Source organism: Silurus aristotelis, assembly GCF_946808225.1.
Source record: "Silurus aristotelis genome assembly, chromosome: 25".
In the NCBI taxonomy this organism is placed as follows: Eukaryota; Metazoa; Chordata; class Actinopteri; order Siluriformes; family Siluridae; genus Silurus; species Silurus aristotelis.
The window spans coordinates 2,358,759-2,381,258 of NC_139598.1; the positions used below are offsets into that span (position 1 = coordinate 2,358,759).

The 22,500-nt window shown below is 40.8% G+C and overlaps 1 long non-coding RNA gene across 1 annotated transcript in view; it reads right to left on the reverse strand.

The window, feature by feature from the left end:
- Positions 1-15,910, reverse strand: part of LOC310719578 — a 28,492-nt gene extending 12,582 nt beyond the window's left edge. Inside the window, exons 1-2 of the long non-coding RNA XR_014531515.1 lie at positions 15,432-15,910; positions 1,613-2,812 (exon numbers count right to left, since the gene is read on the reverse strand). This is a non-coding gene — a long non-coding RNA (uncharacterized lncRNA). The remainder of the gene's footprint in view (positions 1-1,612; positions 2,813-15,431) is intronic.
- Between the last annotated feature and the right edge of the window lie 6,590 nt (positions 15,911-22,500).

Genomic DNA, 22,500 nt, shown 5'->3' on the forward strand with positions numbered 1-22,500 from the left:
TGTTTTTCCATAAAATTCTAGGCCACACTGTTTCACATCAAAGCCAAGCAATTTCACCAGAACAATTATTCATGTTTATTAATGAAGGGAAAAAAAAAATTCAACACTGCACTTCCCTGCATTATGGATCAGAGCTATTAGCTCAAAGCTATGACCTCATAAAGTTTTAAAAAAGGTAAACTTCCTGTGCAGCCGGATTCACATCCGACACTCCCCGCACGCATGGAGAACCGCTGATGCTCTAAAAGATGACAGGATTGTCTTCAGAGCGCTTGCTATCGATCCTCTGCATGAAATAACGCATGGTAATGAGTCGCAGCAGAACGACTGAGCACGACTCCCTCATTGCACATGGAAGAAGAAACTAGCTCCAGGTCAACCGTCAATCAACTGTTCCCAGCCTAAAGGCTTTTTAATGCTTGATCATTCTGAAATGTTCCTCAAGTATCACGTGGAAATGACCGGAATACTGCAGAGCTGGAAATCTGTGGCCTGCCTTCGTTCGAACAGTGATCCTGCAAATCATTTTTATCTTTCGCATGATGTCGTTCCTGCTGCAGGTCGCTGAATTTACAGACTATATTCATATAGGATAGAAATATAAATATATACAAATTATATTTATTCAGCCAATATGATCTCTTAAGACCAGTTATTTCATGTCTGATGCATTCGTTTTACAGGTCTATCTATCTATCTATCTATCTATCTATCTATCTATCTATCTATCTATCTATCTATCTATCTATCTATCCATCTATCTATCTATCTATCTATCTATCTATCTATCTATCTATCTATCTATCTATCTATCTATCTATCTCACCATCTATTTATCTATCTATCTATCTATCTATCTATCTATCTATCTATCTATCTATCTATCTATCTATCTATCTATCTATCTGTCTGTCTGTCTGTCTGTCTGTCTGTCTGTCTGTCTGTCTGTCTGTCTGTCTGTCTGTCTGTCTATCTATCTATCTATCTGTCTGTCTGTCTGTCTGTCTATCCGTCTATCCATCTATCCATCTATCTATCTAGCTAGCTATCATTGCATCTGCATGTTGTGGTCAGCAGTGGATGAGAAAGATTGAGAGAGCATGTGAGTGAATGAGAGAGATCTAAAAAAGTGAAAGATGAAAAAGAGAGGGAGGGGTAATGTGTAGGAGGTGTAGAGGGAGTTGAGGATTCATGGGAGGTTGTGGGGGAGGTGCATATAGATTTTTGAGGGGGGGGATAGGGGGCCCAAGCTGCAGATTATTCTGGAAATTGCCAGCTGCAACGCTGCCTGCTATCAGGATCAAACCGGTTCTGACTGGGGGGAGGTGGAAAGTCACTGTCAATTTTTGTAAAGCCCGCCCCCGGTGCCTATTTATCTCCCAGGCTGAATGGGAGGACGTGCATTACAGCGGATGTGAAAACGTCCCGGCATTGATCATTTTCAACTTAATAATTCATCCGCTCTCGTTTTTCCTTTTCCTGCAACCGAAAGAGAGAGAGAGAGAGAGAGAGAGAGAGAGAGAGAGAGAGAGAGAGAGAGAGAGAGAGAGAGATGGGGGAGAAAGTGGATGCTGCCGGATGCCATCACCGCTTCCGGCCGGCCGGTGAATACCTCTGCATTCGGCGTCCACGCTGCGATCCTGATCGATAGCGCCGGTGCAGTGTTCTCGGGGTGGGTGGGATCCTGCTGCACTCATGCGTGTAATGTGTGGCAAAAACGTGGCATGCTTTGAAGCGCTCGTTTCAGCAGCGCCTCTGCGGATCGGGCCGCCGCTGCATCTCGGCCAGAAACAGGGACCAGGCGTCCTGGGAGGCACCCTGATTAAAACTGTCTATTAATAACAAAGAGGCCTTAATCTTAATCTCTGAGAGCACGTGCCTCGAACGCTGACGCCCATCTGCTCGTCTTCCTCACAGCCTCGGCCGCCATTTTCCACAACTAAGCTGACGACAGGAATTGTAATGGAGGAAGCTGAGCTGAGAGAGATGCACGGCTGGGGAAAACCTCCCACGCATCCTGATGCTAATCCCAGTACAGAAATTGATTTTAAATACATTGCTGTTATATATATTTCAATACGTTTCAGAAAAATCAATCCCCCACTCCAAACCCCCCTCTCAGCAGGGCTTATATACGTGTCAGCAATCTGACTCTCGGAAGACTCGAGTATCATTGTGTAGTGTGTGTCCTGCATGCACCTGAATGAGTACAATGATCCTGAAACTCAATGCTTTTGCTGTTCTTGCTTCACCTTTTACATACAGTCACAGTTATACAGCATAGCAAGAGAAGCCTAAACAAGCTAAAGCAATACGGAAGGTGAAATCCAAACAGCTAACATCTAACAGTTTTGCCTTCACCCTGGCAAGCGAGCGCTGGTGTTCCTGGATGTGTTTGTGTTTCACATGGCACCGATTCTGGTGAAAATCCCAGCGTAGTGCTGGGAAACCATCGGCCAAATCCCAGCACAAGGTGTTTCTGCGTGTGGAGACAGCGCACTATATGACCCCACTTCCTCGTCTCTCTCTCTCTCTTTCTCATCCCATCCTCATTTCAGTTCCTCCCACGTGCCTCTTCCTCCTTCTCCCCCTCCTCCACCTCCTCATCTTCATCCTCTCCACTGCCAGTCTTCTCCAGGGCTCAGCAGAGCTGTAATCCTTTGGCATTTGGCTCTTTCTCAATTGTGATGTTTTTTTTGCCGCTCGCTGTTTTCTTGAGCAAACACACACATCGGGGCCGAGTTTGCCGAAGAAAGCTGAGGAGACCCGAGGAGAGCCGAGCAGAGCAACCAGAGCTGTCGAAAGGAAGGGCCTTCATCCAAACGTACACACAGAGAAAAACAAAAGGCAGAAATTAAATAAGATTAATAATTATTCTGGTGTCAGATATCAATCAGTGTAAATTTCACAATTCCATTTCATGACATACTTTAGATTTTTGAGATCATTAGGTGATCATCACAAATCCGGCTGTAGATCACGAACGAGTCTCGTGTATTCAGGATTCTGATCGATCAGAATATTGGTGTTTATGAGCATTCTGATGACAGCAGCTCCCACTATAGTGTTCACATTTACATTTATAGCATTTAGCAATCGCACTTATCGAAAGCGACTTACAACCGAGCAGTTGAGGGTTAAGGGCCTTTCTCAAGGGCCCTGCAACTTGATGGAATTTGAACTGATGACCTTCCAATCCAAAGTGTTGGGAAGGTCAGTGACCAGTGAGCTACCACCTTCTACCTACTGTACCACCTTTATATTATAGAAATATAAGAAATATTAGAAATATTTCTAAGCTAAGAAATATGTTATCTATATCTGATGCAGAGAAGCTCGTCCATGCGTTTATGACCTCTAGAATAGACTACTGTAATGCATTACTAGGTGGATGTCCTGCATCATTAATAAACAAGCTTCAGTTAGTTCAGAATGCCGCAGCAAGAGTTCTTACTAGGTCAAGAAAATACGATCATATAACCCCAATCTTATCGTCCCTACATTGGCTTCCTATTAAGTTTCGAATAGACTACAAACTACTGCTACTCACTTATAAAGCACTAAATGGTTTGGCTCCCATGTATCTATCCAGTCTCTTAACACGCTACAATCCGTCACGCTCCCTGAGATCTCAAAACTCTGGGCTTCTAGTAGTTCCTAGAATAGCAAAGTCCACTAAAGGCGGTAGAGCATTTTCACATTTAGCTCCTAAACTCTGGAATAGTCTTCCTGACAGTGTTCGGGGTTCAGATACACTCTCCCAGTTTAAGTGTAGATTAAAAACATATCTTTTTAGCAAAGCCTACACATAACACACATCACACACATCACATCACAACCTTGTGCTCCAGAACATCTGATCACATGCACATTATCAACTTGTGCTGTTAATATCATGAACAGCAGCTACGCTAATTCCTCTCCACTGCTTCTCTTTCTCTCCCCATCCCGAGGCTTCCTGAGGTTTGGCCAGCTCCAGTCACGTCCCACCTCGTGAAGATTATGGACCTATGGATGATCATGGAGAAGTAGATGCCGAGTGTTTAAAGGCCCTGGCATGGAGAAGCTGATGCTGGATCTATGATGATCACAAATTGTTCTGTATTGTTGAAAGATTTATGACCAAACTTTTGATGTCACCCATATGAGGATGGGTTCCCCTTTGAGTCTGGTTCCTCTCAAGGTTTCTTCCTCATATCATCTAAGGGAGTTTTTCCTTGCCACTGTCGCCACGGCTGCTCATCAGGGACAAACGCACACCATTCACCTTCACTGTTGTTTTCTGTAAAGCTGCTTTGAGACAATGTCTGTTGTGAAAAGCGCTATACAAATAGACTTGACTTGACTTGACTTGACCTTTATGGTTAGCACTCTATAACATTAAACTATTTTAACTATAAATGGATAAAACTATGATTAATTACTTACCTCAACATTAAAGATTTCTATAAACTGATTCATTGATATGTTTATATACACCACATGGGCAAAAGTATCGAGACTCTTCCAGCCATGTGAGGTTCTTCCCCAAACTGTTATCACAAAATTGGAGGCAGACAATTATATTGGATGCAGTCGCATAAGATTTTCCCTTTATTTCAGACCCAAACATGTTCCAGCATGGCAGTACCCCTGTGCACAAAGCCATCTCTATGAAGATCTGCTTTCCATGCGCTGGAGTGAAAGGTCTCCTGCTGTAGAGCTCCAACCCTATTGAACAGCATTTGGGATGAACTGCACCCCATTGACTGCACCTCAGGCCTCCTCACCTCATCTCCATCAGTGCAGGACCTGACTTTCCTAACACCCTTGTGGCTGAATGAATCTAATACAAATCTCCACAAAATCTAGTGGAACATCTTCCCTGGAGAATGGAGTTTATTATAACAGCAAACGGGAACTAAATGTGGAATGGGATGTTTAGAAAGCACCAATCAGGTGTCCACAAACTTTTGACCATATATGCGTCATTATGTGTGCTTTCCTTAGTGTCAGATGCATGGACGATTCTAAATCCCAGCAACCCATATGGCTTACACACACACACGGCTGCTACAGACGCCATAATAATACAATTGGACCATGTTATATGAACGGCTTTCGGACAATCGCATGTGTCTTCTCAGTAACGAAGGCCGGGGACGTGAGCCAGCGCTGATTTCTTATAACAAGTTTGGTTGGAGGATTTCTAATAGCACTCGCGTTAAACATATGGCGAGGAAATCTGTTGCTATTAATAGCGGTGAATAATCAGCTTCGCCCAGGCTCTCTCCAGATTTCTAAATGTTCGTTGGCGGTCCACAAAGAAGTCAATAATCCTGCAATTACCAAACTAAATGTTTTACTCACCATCTGGGCGTGAAATCATTCGGAAATTTCAAACAGCCCACTTGGAATTGCGATGGATTTGTGGGTAATTAAAGAAAAGATGCAATGCTTTTTTGTTTTGGTCCATGGTTAGAAGATGAGAGTCCATTTGTGATGTACCTGTGATGCATTGTGTAGAATAATACGTAAGGAATAACACATGACAATATCGTGTGCTAGTCACACCATGAAGTTATGGGAAAGAGTAGTGGAAGCCAGGCTGAGAGAAGAGGTGATAGATAAGAAACCTTTTTATACCACCTGGTAACCAATCGTTCCATCGGCAGCCTGTCAAGGCAACTAATAAAATAAAATAAAATAAAATAAAATAAAATAAAATAAAATAAAATAAAATAAAATAAAATAAAATAAAATAAAATAAAATAAAAGCAAACGAGCAAAAAAGAAAAAGAAAGAAAGAAAGAAAGAAAGAAAGAAAGAAAGAAAGAAAGAAAGAAAGAAAGAAAGAAAGAAAGAACATGCAGGAGAGAGAGAGACAGACAAAAGCAACAGAGAGAAGGGGAAAAAAATAAAGACAGACAGACAGAAGCAACCAAGAGAAAGAGAGAGACAGACAGACAGAGAAAGGGGAGAGAGAAGGCAGACAGACTACCAGAGAGACAGACAGACACAGAGTGACAGACAGATTGAGAGTCACATACAGACAAATAGAATGACAGACAGACATAAAGAGAAAGAAACAGACAGAGAGAGACAGACAGACACACAGAGAAAGAAAAAAAAAGACAGAGAGAGAAAAAGAGACAGACTGAAAGAGACAGACAGAAAGACAAACAGAGAGAAAGAGATAGACAAAGGAAGAAAGAAAGAGACAGATGGACAGAAAGGAAGACTGAGAGAGCGAGAGAGAGAGAGAGAGACAGAGAGAGAGAGAGAGAGAGAGAGAGACGCTCTGGCCCTGTGTCACGATCATGTGACCTCCTTGCAGAAGGCCAGGTGTTTAGTATTCGCCATGTCTCCCGTCTCGGAGAGAAAACGCTGACCCTAGCAGCCTGAACCGCACCCGGACTGCTGCTTTAACACTCTGCTTTCTCGAGAATACCAAAGAGGCAACAATGAAAAAAAAAATCATAAATAAAGTTTGAACAATGTATTGATTGAATATGCAGCTAAATTCTCGCCTCTGATTGGTCAGAAGCTGTCATACGTAATCACTTCTTTATATTTAATGCAGTCCTTCTGAGACGTCAGAAACAGTTCGTAGACAGGGATGTGTATGGCGGCGATGCACATAATCTATTAGCAACAATAAAAAAGATTTTACTAACAAAGAAAACCATCAACACAATCGATGTGGAGACATTTAACTTTAAACCATTTCGGGTTGTCAGATTAATTAATTATCAAAATAATAGTTAGTTGCTGTCACACTTATACGAGACGACGGTTTTGTGCTCCACTCCACTGCTCCATTATAACTAATGGCAAGGGGTTCGAAACGAGCTCGGGCTGGTTCCGAACAATCTCCGACATCCCAGGTTCAAACACTTCTCATTCCAGAATTTCCAGTTTCGCTTTGCCACCCTGTACTTTACGGAAAGAAGTCCAGACCCAAACCTATGAGCAAGACCAACTTCAGCAAGACTTTTTCGCTTTTTTTCCCTTCAAGATGCTGATATTTATTCAATCAGCTGGCGTGGTATTTGGGAGCGGCGCTAATACGACGAGGTCAGATTTACACACTGACGGGAAGGTCGGCAAATTAGGGAATACGGCAGCGTAATGACAAGGTATCACACACGTTCATCAGTGTGTGTGTGTGTGTGTGTGATATTAACTTTCAGAAAGTTTTCCAAAAGCGTCCAAGCGATGCATTTACACTGTTTCTGGATGAAAATGAACATTCAGGCCTGGCTAATTATCGTAACGATACCCGTTTTCACGACAACCTGTACGCTCTTTCTGTTCCGACGGGTTATGTTTTCACGCAGAGGCAGTTCATAGCGGCCGCGTCGGAGTGAAGACGAGGACGTTGAGTGAAGATACGCCAGAGTTTTTAACTATTGGCCAGCGCTAATATTCTCGATTCTGATTGGTCAGAAGGCATTGACCTTGACCTACACAAGCCTGTAGTAACTCACCTGTTCAAGTCTGTTAGTATTTCGATTGTAACAGGAAGGTCCTTTACAGGTCAACATTCTCGTAGTGGATAAACACAAACAGCACAACGGACCTCCATATTTCTGATATAATGTTATACGTTAAAAAGTATTCCTTTAAGGAGCATTTTTTAAAACAGATAAAAATGTGCGATTAAGTTGCGATTAATCACGAGTTAACTAACGACAATCATGCGATTATATATTTGAATGGATTGACAGCTTTAATATTAATGATGTGAGGTTCAGTTTCCAGCATGACACTAAAACAGTTAGCAGTAATGGCTACTTTTTACTTAAGTAAATGTCAGAGCCCAAACTTCTTTACTTAAAACAAAATGATCCGTACTTTAACGTAAGTGTGTTTCCACCTCTGGAGTTATTTATACTTTTGCTGTGGAATTTGCACAAAAACACACAATTTGCCTTAATTTCACATCCCCAGGAAAACTGTAATGCACAAAAAAAATGGCAAAAAATGTTAGGGGTGATTTTATGAGGTGAATATCGATGCATGTGCTAGAGATGATGTATGCGGGTTATGCAGCTGTGGCTACAGTGAAAGCAGACGTGTTGAATTTTGTTCGTTGGGTTTCCTGCTTTATGGTATTTATTCTGTTACACTGTGGTTCTCTACAATAGTGATGGTTTCTATAAATGAGGCGATATAATGATGGTATTAAGAGGTGGACTGATTCAGGTACGACATCACTGAAGGTCTAGGGGTGAAATGCACGACCCAACACTGTTAGTTTTAGATTTCAGATGGTACAGGAGGAGGCAGGAGGCAGACATGGAGGAAAAAACCTTTCGGATCCTCCATCATTAATCTGCACAGAGCTTCACTGCTGTCAGGTTCAGAATCAGTTTTACTTTTATACACTGCTACCTCTTTAAATATGTATACTCTATAAGTGTGTGTGTGTGTGTGTGTGTGTGTGTGTGTGTGTGTTTTTTGCTGATTTGAGATAAAACTCCCACTGATCTCTGAGATTAAACCAATCTGACTGATTGTCTCGAATGCTGAAGCACAAATACAGTAGACCAGATGTGCAGACAGATGTCCAGATGCACATTATTATCCATCATAGTCTCATACACACACACACACACACACACACACACACACACACACACACACATTCACTTTTACATTTTTAAGTCAGAGTGCCTTTGGGGTGGTTAGGAGGGGGGGTGTGTGTGTGTGTGTGTGTGTGTGTGTGTGTGTGTGTGTGTGTGTGTGTGTGTGTGTGTGTGTGTGTGTGTGTGTGTGAGTGAGATGCCTGTGTTGTCCATGAGTGCTGAAAACGTCCCCTCCAGCACACACTGCTCAGAAAGAATGGCTAAATCCAATAAACAATTCTTTATCAAAATATGCGCACACACACACACACACACACACACACACACACACACACACACACACACACACACACATTTACACATTCACACACATACACTTACACACTCACTCTCTCAACACACTTTACTGTACATTTTGAATCTTCTATAAACTGCTTCTCTACCTCAATGATTTTTAATGTTGAATCTCACACACACACACACACACACACACACACACACACACACGCACACACACACACACTCGTGAGTAATATATTGCTAATACAGACCATTGCTCTGCTCACACCAGCTAATACAGTAATACTGCTGTAAACCGTGTATTTTGGGAGGCTCTATTGATATAAGATTGAATCAGAGTGTGTGTGCGTGTGTGTGTGTGTGTGTGTGTGTGTGTGTGTCTGTGTGTGTGTGTGTGTGTGTGTATGTGAGAGAGAGAAAGGGAGAAAGAAAGAAAGAGAGAGAGAGAGAGAGAGAGAGAGAGAGAGAGAGAGAGAGAGAGAGAGAGAGAGAAAGAGAAAGAGAGCGAGAGGAGAGAGAGGGAGAGAGAGAGAGAGAGCGAGAGAGAGAGAGAGAGAGAGAGAGAGAGAGAGAGAGAGAGAGAGAGAGAAAGAAAAAGAGAGCGAGAGAAGAGAGAGGGAGAGAGGGAGAGAGAGAGAGAGAGAGAGAGCGAGAGAGAGAGAGAGAGAGAGAGAGAGAGAGAGAGAGAGAGAGAGAGAGAGAGAGAGGTAAAGAGAGAGAGGTGACACAGACTAGAATATTATAAAGTTCTTTAATGAGTAGAGTAAGAAGTAGATCCACACCAGTGGAGCGATGAAGCGCAGAACCAAAACACAGAGTTCAGACATTGACAACTGTCCAAAAAACGTATGAACTCAAGCAAGCAGGTGACACTGAGCAGGACACAAAGTGCGAACACACCTATTCAAAACCAGTAGAGCTGAGAAGTAGATGGTAATTTGACCGAGTAGAGCTGAGAAGTAGATGGTGATTGGATGGTGTAGATATGAGAAGTAGATGGTGATTGGATGGTGTAGATATGAGAAGTAGATGGTGATTGGATGGTGTAGATATGAGAAGTAGATGGTGATTGGATGGAGTAGATATGAGAAGTAGATGGTGATTGGATGGAGTAGATCTGAGACGTGGATGGCGATTGCATGGTGTAGAGCTGGGAAGTAAAAGGTTGATTGGATGAGTAGTGTTGAGAAGTGGCTGGTGATTGGATGGTGTAGATATGAGAAGTAGATGGTGATTGGATGGTGTAGAGCTGGGAAGTGGATGGTGATTGGACGGAGTATAGCTGAAAAGTAGATAGTGATTGGATGGAGTAGAGCTCAGTGGATGATGATTGGATGAAATAGTGCTGAACAGAAACAGCAGAACTGAACACAGCCTGGAGATTCAGTATGGCCTCCTCATACAGATTTATTTTTAACAGTGAAAGTCACGCTCAAGGGTGGAGCTGAAGTCTTGCTTTTTCCTCCTGACTGCTGATGTGTGTGGTGCTGATATTCTGTGTGTGTGTGTGTGGCTGCACCACTGCAGCTCCATACAATTTTGTAGTAGGGGCAGATATCGACCCTGAAACGCCCGATCATTATCGGACACAATCAGATCCAGCCAGATTTTCCGATCCAGCAATGTTCAGCACTTGAATGCAAAACTAGTGAAATTAAAAGTTTATAAATGTTATACAAAATCAAGTTTGGCTCTTGATATGGTTTTAAAAAATAGAATCTATATGAAATCAATTAATCTCGTTTATTTTTTCACTGTGTGACGCATTTAATTACTAATAATTTGATTTAATTTTATTTGTTTATCACTTAGACATTTTTCTTTATAGAAATAAATCACGACTAAATATTTTTATGGCATAAATAAACCACATCTGATTAAAAGCACATGATCATTTTGTGCTTGTTAATATTTTGAAAAGCAGCGATGCTAATTCTTCTCCACTGCTTCTCTACCAATCCAGAGGCATCTAAAGGTTGTGCCAGCTCCAGATGGATTCCACTTTTGGACTTTGAGGATAAGCAACCTCTTAATTGCTACTTAAAATAACCTTCTACATCTGCTGTTTCTCCATCACTGAACATTTAAAGACTCCGCCATGGAGAAATTGGTGTTGAATCTATAATGATCTCAGATGTTGAGATATTTTATGAGCTGCTCAGAAGCTCCTGGTTCCACAACTCTCACTGACTGTATAAGAAAGCACATTACTGATAATCACACACTCTCCGATGTTTGTAATGTTTTAATGATTTATAATCACACTCTTGATGAGGATGGTTCCTTTATTTGAGTCTGGTTCCTCTCAACGTTTCTTCTTCATAACATATAAGGAAGTTTTTCCTGCTGTTCAGAATAAATTCACATCAATTTAAATATAAGTGAAAACGCTATAGAAATAAAACTAAATTGAATTGATTTATATTGAATAAATTAGTGACTATAGTGAGTGAGCCAGTGGCCTCTGCGTCAAAGAAACACTGTGATCTGATGAAGGAACTTCAAGAGGAACCTTAAGAGGAACCAAACTCAAAATCTTTAACACCGAATGTCTATTCATTATAGTTCCATCATAGTTGAGGTTATCAGCTGTTCACTGATGGACACTTGAGTGCAAAACACTTCATGGCAATTGCAGCCCCGAGTTATTATCCCAGACTGTGTGTAATAATTACAGTCCAAATCCGTCTTCATGGTTCGATAATGATTTTGCTATGAAACAGGTTCGCCTTGGCTACTTAAAACAAAACAGGGAACAAAGCAAACTCATTTTAAGACCAGGAAAAGCAGCGTAGGGGAAAATAATTAGTCTGATTTGAGTAATAGTTTATATTATCAGATTTTATGAAGTTATTAAGATAATTTGTTTATTATTGAAGCTTCTGGTCTTGAGTATAGATGGAACTGCGACTGCTATTCTATTTGCTTTTGCAGCATAAAATGGCTATATTTTCATTCCTTCACCAGGAGCTACTCTAAAAAAAAAAAACAAAGTGTGAAAATATTGGGATTCTTCATAACGACTTCTCATAATAGGGTATTTTAACTGCTTAGAACCAATCAGAGCTTTAAACACACTCTGAAGCGTTGGTTGGCGTTCAGCTTGGCAGCCACTAAGTTTCCTTCATTCTTTCTGCACGTATGTACCTCTTTGTGTGTGTGTGTGTGTGTGTGTGTGTGTGTGTGTGTGTGTGTGTGTGTGTGTGTGTGTGTGTGTGTGTGTGTGTGATTTATTACAGTTCTATAAAGAGAAATGGCGGTCGACAGATCGGCCAGGATTAGTGAGAACACTGCCACCATCTGGTAAGAAGTGAAAATGACTGCAGAAGTGGAGTTCTGACGGGATCTCGTGAGCTTTACCTGTGTCTGTCTGTCTGTCTGTCTGTCTGTCTGTCTGTCTGTCTGTCTGTCTCCCTGTGTCTGTGCCTGTCTATATGTCTGTTGGTCTCGCTGTCTGTATGTCTGTGGGTGTATGTCTGTAAATGTTTACCCATCTGCTTTTCTGTCTGAGTGTCTGTCTGTCTTTATATCTGTGTCTGTCTGTCTGTATGCATTTATGCCTTAGAGCAGAAAATAAATACGTCACAAATCAGAGCTGAAATATATGTTTAAAAAAACACTTGTCATGCAACATTACATTTTTTATTCCGTAACTGTCTAAACTTATAGTTAAATGGAGTGTTGTGGAACATCACTGAAACAAGTCAGTTCCTGAAATCTCTTACATTATAGCAGCTGCTCAAGTGACTAAAAAACTGGATAAAAAAAAGAAACTTGATGCTATAAAGCACTGCCTCTGGAGACTCCTTCCATGTGACTTCAGGAAACATCAAAATATCACTACAGATTTAAATAAATCGTATCTGTTTATATGAAGAATCCAACGTGTATGTCTCTGTTATGGAGTTACTGTTAGAAAATTCAGCACCTTCTGACCATATGACTCCAGGAATCCTGTGCCCACAGATAATGCATTTTAAATAGTATTTTTTTTCTTTTTCTTTTTTTTTTTTTTTTCAGTGAAATGAAGACCTTTGAACGTCTCTTTCTGTCTTTCCCCAGGCCTTGCTGATTTTCAAGTATGCATGTATCTATAAATAAAGGTCTATATAAACCCCAGCGTGGTTACCGCCTCCATCATTTGTAGCACAATCACAAATAAATAATCCTCGAATGAATCTTTATACTGTTTATATAAGTTCATATAGAGTTCTGTTACCCTGTAGATCCACGTAGCACTGAGTTTCCCGGTCCACCCACAGGATCTCACGATGGAGCTGTTACTATTTATTTAATTTATTTCAATAAACTTTATTTCCGTGCACCCTGTGTGCTGCGCTCCTGCTCTGCTTTTATGTAACAGGAAAGTGAGGTTTTCTTTCTGTCATTTGGAGTTAGAGGGAACCCAAAGTGCTGTTATGCAATCACCCCCTCTCAAACAAATGCTAGAGAGAGAGAGAGAGAGAGAGAGAGAGAGAGAGAGAGAGAGAGAGAGAGAGAGAGAGAGAGAGAGAAAGAGAAGTGGATTCTGAAGTGTGAGACTCGTACAGCTTTCGCACAACAGCTTGTTCAGGATTTTGTAATGCCTCTTAATATAATCACGCCAGCATCTACACGTGTATGATGTGCATGAATATTTCATATATGAACATATTTATAGTGTGTATGTTGTTTTCTCACATCCATTAAACAACTGTTTCTACTACTATTACTACTGTGTTTATTACTAGTGCTACTGCTTCTAGTAATATTACTTCTCCTATTATGACTATTATTACTACTTCTATTACTTCTGCTTCTAATAGTCGTACTACAATTATAACTACTGCTTCTATTACTGCTATTACTATGACTATACTTTCTTATACTATTACTGCTACTATTAATATCACTACTATTATTATTGCTATAACTACTGTTACTAGTACTATAACTATTACTAATATTATTACTACTAGTATAACTATTACTTCTTGCACTATTACTACTGCTTTTAGTACTGTTACTACTGTTTTTATTACTACTATTATTATTAATACATTTATTACTTTTACCACAATAACTACTACTTCCAGTAATATTACTGTTACTGCTATTACTTATAAAACTATGATTCATACTGCTTCTATTACTACTACTATTGTTGCTAGTACTTTTAGCACTGTTACTACTTATATTACCATTTCTACTATTACGGCTTTTATGTTACTAATACTACTGCTTCTAGTACTAATATAAATACTACTATAACTAATGCTTCTAGTACTAATTAATTTATAAATAACTAATGTAATTACTACTTCTAGCACTATTACTTATGTCTTTAGTACTGTTACTTCTATCACTACAATAACTACTGCTTCTAGTAGTATTACTGCTATTATTATTACTGCTACTACTATTACTACTGTTATTGCTATTACTTTTACTACTACTACTTATATTACTAGTACTACTGCTTCTACTAATATACAATAGAATATATAGTAGAAGAAATGCCAATATTAATGCTGCAACTACTTATTGTAGGAGGAAGTCAGGTGTGTCAGAGAAGTATACGAGGGTGGTGCAGGACATGCATGTGTGACAGCAGTGGAGTGTGCAGGAGGAACGACAGACTGGTTTAAGGTGGAGGAGGAACTGCATCAAGGATCAGCATTGAGCCCTTTCCTGTTTGCAGTGGTGATGGACAGGTTGAAGGACGAGGTCAGACAGGAGTCACCATGGACTATGATGTTTGCGGATGATATTGTGATTTGTGGTGAGAGTAGGGAGCAGGTTGAGAAGAGCCTGGACATGTGCAGAGGAGGGACATGGGGTATATCAGTAGGAGAATGCTGAGGATGGAGCCACCAGGAAAGAAGGAAAAAAGGAAGATCAAGGAGGAGGTTTATGGTTGTGGTGATGGAAGACATGCAGGTAGTTGGTTTGAAAGAGGCAGATGTAGAGGAGACAGGGGGTGTAAAGACGGATGATCCTCTGTGGAGACTTCTATTATTACTATCACTAGTATTGCTGTAGTGCAGCTATGAAACCGTGTCTGTGTGTACATCAGGAAATCTGGATGAGTTTTATGTGCATTTTAAGAAACTGCTTCATCCACAGTAATATTTTAATCATTGATTAGAAACTTTACCAACATGGGAACCAGGAAAAACTGAAACGTTATTTCAAGATGGATACAAATAGATTTAGTGGCAAATTGCTTCTAAAAGCATGTACAACCTTAATTTTTGTTGCACAAAATATCTGTTTAGTTTGGCTTCAGTGAGCCACTTTTACATATTCTAAAGATGGATCAAGTCATGGCTTAAGCTACACACACACACACACACACACACACACACACACACACAATCCATTCAATTCCATTTGAGTAATAACAGTCCTGCATTGCACTGAGTCGCGCGCCTGTGCAGCGTTCAATCGCAGCTGTAATTGGGTGTTTACAGGCCCTCAATTTGTATTTTCTTCGGCTCATTCTGAAGCATCGCTGTGATTTACCTTTCACTACGTAATTGAAAAGTAAAATCAATAAAAAAAATTAAAAAAAAAGCTCACGTGAGATTTCCGTCTGCTACGAACCGTCGCTCCACCGAATCGGACCTCTGTAAATGTGATGTTTTGGTTTATTTTGCGCCTCTCGCTCCACTTTTCAAAAGTTGCATCTTTTTTTTTCTCTCCCATTTGACTTTCAGTGTGCAGGAGCATGTCTGTGTGCATTACATCATGTTTCAGAGCTTAGCAGCAACATGGCGGCTGTGTGCTGGAGAGAGGAGAGAGAGCAGAGAGTAGAGATGCTAATAAAGCACCTTAAGAGAGGAAGAAAGAAGGAAAGAAAGAAAGCGTGAGTGATTGGTGCAATCGATATCCCCCGCTTGTTTGATGTGATAGCGAGGCGGGCGAGGCGTATCGATCGCAGGATAATCAGAGACCGAGCCGCTGCTTCTGCTGCTGCTGCTGCTGCTGCTTCGCTCCTCTCAATAATTCAGAGGCAGGATTATGGTGGATGTCAGATGGAGAAGGGGCTTCTGGGCAGCGTGAAGGCATGAGAAAACCACAACTCATGGTCTTAAACCAAATCAAGTAGCTGTGGTTTTGCACATCTACTGGTAATTCAGTATTTTTTTTTGTGTACTTTTTTTTATATCTTTAATTTGACTTTTATTTAAGTATGTTTTGTTTCAAGTATTGTTCTACAGTTACACTTTAAATCATATCCATTACTGAGTAAAAACTAATTCAATAAAAATAATGTATGGGGAAAAAATTGCACACTGGAAACTCCCGCACTGATTGTTGGGTGGAGAACAAACTTGCTAAACTCACATGAAGGAAAGATGGAGACGGACGAGACAGACGCCAGTGATGCAGAGTCCGGCTGAAAGCGAAACGGAAATTAATCAATGCGTGCGCTCGCTGTGTGAATTCTGAATCTGCATTTGCGATTTCACGTTATGATGACATGCATTTAATTCACGAAGATTTTTGCTGCGAAAGTGCACAACTCGCTTTAGACTCAAATCATGGATTGTGGTGTTTCTTATTCTTATTTATTTATTTATTTATTATTATTATTTTTTTTTTTTTTTTTTTTTTTTTTTTTTATTATTTCCCTTGCCCTTTTTCCTTCTCAGGGAGTTTTCCTCTCCACAACTTACAATGATAAGGAACAAACTTACAGCTTCTCTGTAAAGTGGTGGTGGTGGTGGTGGTGGTGGTGGAGGTGGTGGTGGTGGTGGTGGTGGTGGAGGTGGTGGTGGAGGTGGTGGTGGTCACTATAACCACCATGACTGAGCTCATTATAACCCTAATATTCATTGCTTAGGTTTTGGAAAGCTACAGTACACACCGCTGAGCTTCCATCACACAAGTCCCTGTGAATTTGTTCTCACTGTAGAAGTGATAAACAGCCGTATGGTTCAGAACCTTGTCATTGCTATGAGTGTGCGACTCCACGCTGTGTGTCAAAGCTCACAAAGCAGAACCCAGTAAAAAAAATTTACCTTCTGGACTTTGATACGATATCTGACGTGTGATCCTCCAGCTTTCCGGTGGCTGCTTTGTGAGGACATCAGAAGCCCACGAGAGGTTTAGCGCACGTTTTTAAGGTCAGCGCTGAGGGTCGTCCCCTCACCCCGACTCGCTCTTTATCGCTTAATCACAGCAATTACGCCACCGAGTCGCTCTGTTTGTTCGCTGGGCGTCGCTTGTATTAGAGTGTTTGTTTGTTTGCTCGCTTCCTGCTGTGAGCTCCATGCAGAGACAGAAGGACTGAGACCGCGTCCATCGAATACTAAAGTCGACAGTCCTCGAGACACACGCACACACACACACACACACTGTAGAACAACACACACACACACATACATGGGAAAAGCAGTGGACATGGTTCTACATGCTGTGCAGGATAAAAATGGCTGAAGAGGATGAGAGGCAGCGCTGTACACCAAAACTATAATCTTCTCACGCTCTTGTGTTTCATACTGCATCATGTTGCAACTGAACAAATTCTCTACACGGAATATTGTCTGTTTTACAGAAAAGTGTATATATTAGGGATGGTAAAAGTCACCAATTTGCATCAGTGCATCGGCATAAAAAGTAACGATGTGATGCAACGGTTAAAAAAAGTCTTTTTTTCACTTTCATTATTCAGAAATAATATTAGATCAATACTATTTAGATCGATTCCTCCTTATTAAACAGTTTCCCGAGCGCAGGCGTGTCCTGAGAGTCACATAGAATACAGATTAACATGGCAGAGGCAGAGCTGCAGCTTCCTGCAGACACAACCAGAAAAAGAACATCTGGTTTAATTAAAAAATAATAATAATTTTGCGCCTCAAAGGCGTGTGTGTAAAAGAGGCTACGTGGCTAAGTCATAATTCTTTTAAGCAAATTGATGATTTGCTGTCTGCCTGAACCAAAGAAATAAAATTGAACTATCTGTGAACTATCCAACAACCTACCTGCTGAGTTCCTTCCAAAACTATGTGCATGTTGGACGCTTGCAAATAGACACTGATGAATGTGCCGCTGTTCTGCTCTTTAGCACACCTTCAAACTACTACAGCTATATTTTAGATTTTGACTCTTCAGTCCAGAGCACCTGCTCCCTAGTTCCTGTGCTTTCATGCATAGCTGAGTCTCATAGCCTTGTTTCTATGTCAGAGGTATGGCTTTTGGGCTGCAATTTTTCCATGAAGACCATTTCTGGCCAAACGTCTCCAGACAGTAACCCCCACCGAGACCCTCTGGTTTCCTCTAGTTCTTTGCTGAAGGCACTGCTGCACATCTTCAATGCCAAAGTTATAAGTAAGTAATTTTTTTTTGAGGTTTGATTACAAAGTATTCACACACACACAGACATACACACACACACACACACACACACACACACACACAATCTACAGATAGGCAGCAATTACACATCAGGCTATTTCTTTTGATTCTCATTTCACAGTTGATCTCGCTTTATCTCCTGGAGCTATTGGAGAAAAAATATGCTCCAGTCGCAGCATGGGTCCTGACCTTAGTGTTAGGCTTTCATGCTCTCTTTTACACACACACACACACACACACACACACACACACACACACACAGATGTGTTTCCTCCCACGTTTACTTTGTAACCCATCATGTATCCTGTCCATCATCAAAACCCAGCATCATCCAGAAACACGTCTGTTCTTCAATCTATTCATTTTTTGCCTTCTTTATGTCTCCCTTCCTTCCTTCGTTCCTTCCTCTTTTTATCCCCTCCTCCATCAGTTCCTCCAGCTCATTACCTCAGTTAAATATATTCCCTTAAAAGTCTGTCCACGTGAGCGCAGGAGCGAGAGAAAGACAAAGGCGGCCAGTTAATTACTCATCATTTACAGCAGATGGCTGGAGATGATATGTAAATGATGGTGTGTGTGTGTGTGTGTGTGTGTGTGTGTGTGTGTGTGTGTGTGTGTGTGTGTGTGTGTGTGTGAGAGAGAGAGAGAGAGAGAGAGAGAGAGAGAGATAGAGAGAGAGAGAGAGAAAGAGAGAGAGAGAGAGAGAGAGAGAGAGAGAGAGAGAGAGAGAGAGAGAGAGAGAGAGAGAGAGAGAAATTGTATGGCTGGGGGGAGGGGGGACGGGGGGTTGATTATATTCCCTGTAACACATAGTTGATAACAGCCGTAATTATAGGTTGTAATTTTCAGTAATTATTTGCAACCTGCTTTATTCTTATTTTACATATTAATGTCAAACGGAATGTAAGTGTAAACTCGCACTCAGAGTCCTGTGTGTGTGTGTGTGTGTGTGTGTGTGTGTGTGTGTGTGTGTGTGTGTGTGTGTGTGTGTGTGTGTGTGTGTGTGTGTGTGTGTAGGCTGAGACACTTTGAACACTCCCTATGAAACCCATATTCATCTATCTTTACACCTGTGCTTGCAATGTGCTGGTCAGCGATTCTATTATAGTATACCGTTAGCCAAAAATAATGTATAACACACACACACACACACACACACACACACACACACACACACATAGATGCATATACACATTATAATTTCTGGAAAAAAAAGGTAGAAAAAGCTGATTCACATAAACATATAGTATACCATATTCTGGTGTGTGTGTGTGTGTGTGTGTGTGTGTGTGTGTGTGTGTGTGTGTGTGTGTGTGTGTGTGTGTGTGTGTGTGGCCTGATATATAAGTAGTTCTAATTAAATTAGCAGTTTGTAATTCTCACTGCTCTCTACTATCTAAGAATTTTCTAACACAAAAAAAGTTTTTCCCTCTCCTTTAACCGACTCCACCCCCTTTCAGAGTTTGACTCAAATGGAGTGTGTGTGTGTGTGTGTGTGTGTGTGTGTGTGTGTGTGTGTGTGTGTGTGTGTGTGTGTGTGTGTGTGTGTGTGTATGTATATGTTCCCAGATCTGCTCACTAATGAAGTCTGAATTTGGTCCACTTTCTCACTCCCACAGTGCAAACCCACGGCTTTACACACTGCTAATGATCGTTTATAAAAAACTCAGCCTTTTCTTGCACTTTGCATTTTAATAAAATATCTGTTCATACATAAAGATCTTCACTAAAAGCTGCACTTTGCAGGTAAGATACACTGATCAGGCATAAGATTATGACATTATAACATTATGAGCGGTGAAGTGAAAAACATTGATGAGCTCTTTATCATGGCACCTGTTAGTGGGAAAAAAGTATCACCTGACTTTTTTTTTACCCATATGTGGTTCTTCTTTAAAATATTACCACAAATTTCAAGGTTTTTTTTTTTTTTATTTTGTTAAAAGTATGGAAATGGCAGTGGTGAAAACTTATTTTAAGAAAAAGGAGGAGCATAGGGTGATGTATAAGAGTGGAGGAAGGTGCACACAGGTGGACTATGTTCTATGTAGGAGATGCCACCTAAAGGAGATTGGAGACTGTAAGGTGTTGGCAGAGGACAGTGTAGCTAAACAACATCAGATGGTGGTCTGTAGGATGGTTTTGGAGGTGAAGAAGAAGAGAATGGAATGGTATAGAGAAGGACAGAAGGAATTGCATTGTGTGTTTGTGGATTTAGAGAAAGCGTACGACAGGGTGGAGAGAGGAGTTGTGGTATTGTATGAGGAAGTCTGGTGTGTCAGAGAAGTATGTGAGGGTGGTGCAGGACATGTATGAGGACAGTGTGACAGCAGTGAAGTGTGCAGTAGGAACGAAAGACTGGTTTGAGGTGAAGGTGGAACTGCATCAAGGATCGGCTCTGAGTCCTTTCCTGTTTGCAGTGGTGATGGACAGGTTGATGGATGAGGTCAGACAGGAGTTTCCAAGGACTATGATGTTTGCGGATGATATTGTGATTTGTGGTGAGAGTAGTGAGCAGGTTGAGAAGAACCTGGAGAGGTGGAGGTACGTGCTGGAGAGAAGAGGACAGGATTAGAAATGAGTTTATTTGAGGGACAGCACATGTAGGACATTTTGGGGACAAAGTTAGAGAGGTTTTGAGATGGGGTATATCAGGAGAAGAATGCTGAATGAGGATGGAGCCGCCATGAGGGAGGAAAAGAGGAAAGCCAAGGAGGAGGTTTATGGATGTGGGGAAGAAAGAAATGCAGGTAACTGTTTTGAAAGAGGCAGATGTATAGGACAGTGGGGGTATGGAGACAGATGTTACGCTGTGGTGACCCCTAATGGGAGCAGCCGAAAGTAGAAGAAGAAGAAGTTTCGTTAGGATTTCAGTTTGAAGATATTAAGATTAAAGCGACACAGTGTTTTGACTCAGTGTGTGGTAGCACTCGTTCTCATTTCTATGCTCATCTTACAGTAGATGTGTAACATGCAACATATTTTCAGTTGTTTTTTGTTTTAATAAATGTTTGAAAAAGAAGACACTGTATTCGTTCACATGTTCTATCGAATCACATGTTTAAAAGAGCAAAAGAATGAGAAAGATTGCTACCACACATGGTTTGGAGTTGAAGATCTCCTGCTGTCGAGCTCCAACCGTATTAAACAATGAATTTTTTCACACTGACTGCACCCCAGGCCTCCTCCCCACATCAGCACATGACTTTACTAACACACTTGTACCTGAATGAATCTCCACAAACCTCCACAAAATCTAGTGGAACATTTTCCTAGATATATATTTTTATATATTGTGATCCATAATGATCAGAAGCTTGGATCAGGATCATTTTGTCGTCTGGATGAATTTACTCCAGTCTTCGTCAGCACTGGCTTTAAAGCAATGAGGACCTCTGTTGGTGGAAACCCAGTATTAGTAAAGGACACAACATGTGGAATGTGACAGTGGAGGACAGGAGGTCTTCTGGAGTTGAAAAACGCTTGTTAGTGTAAATTGTAACTGTATTCGCTTTAAATGATTGGCATTAGCAATAATTAATATTAAATGGATGTTTTATATTAAGATTATATATTATATTATATTATATTATATTATATTATATTATATTATATTATATTATATTATATTATATTATATTATTTATTTTAATTATGTAATTTCAAGAGTTTGATGATGGTACAATTCTTTTAAACTTTTAAACAGGAACCCATTTTTTACGAACCCACAGCAATTAAATGTAACCCCATATGGACAAAAAGCACAGTGTTCTTCAATAAATAGATTTTTTCACATTTTTATTTAATTCCTCTAAACACACACACACACACACACACACACACACACACACACACACACACATGCACACACATCCTCCGTCCTTAAAATAACTCAACATACAGCCATTATTGTCTAAATAACTGGCAACAAGAGTGAGTTTACAATCTGTCCAAGAGCATGAATTGCTGGAACCATGTCCTGTGGTCTGATGAGATTAAGATAAACTTCTTTGGCTCAGATAGTGTCCAGCATGTGTGGTGACACGCTATTGAGGAGTACCAAGAAAATTGTGTCTTGCCTACAGTTAAGCATGGTGGTGGCAGCATCATGGTCTGGGGCTGCATGAGTGCTGCTGGTACTGGAAAGATGTCACTATAGAGGAGTGGAAGAGGATCCCAGCAACATTGTGAATTCCATACACAGGAGGATTAAGGCAGTGCTACATCATGATGGTGCTCACACAAAATATTCACACTTAAGTTTTGACATGTTTACTTCGGGCGT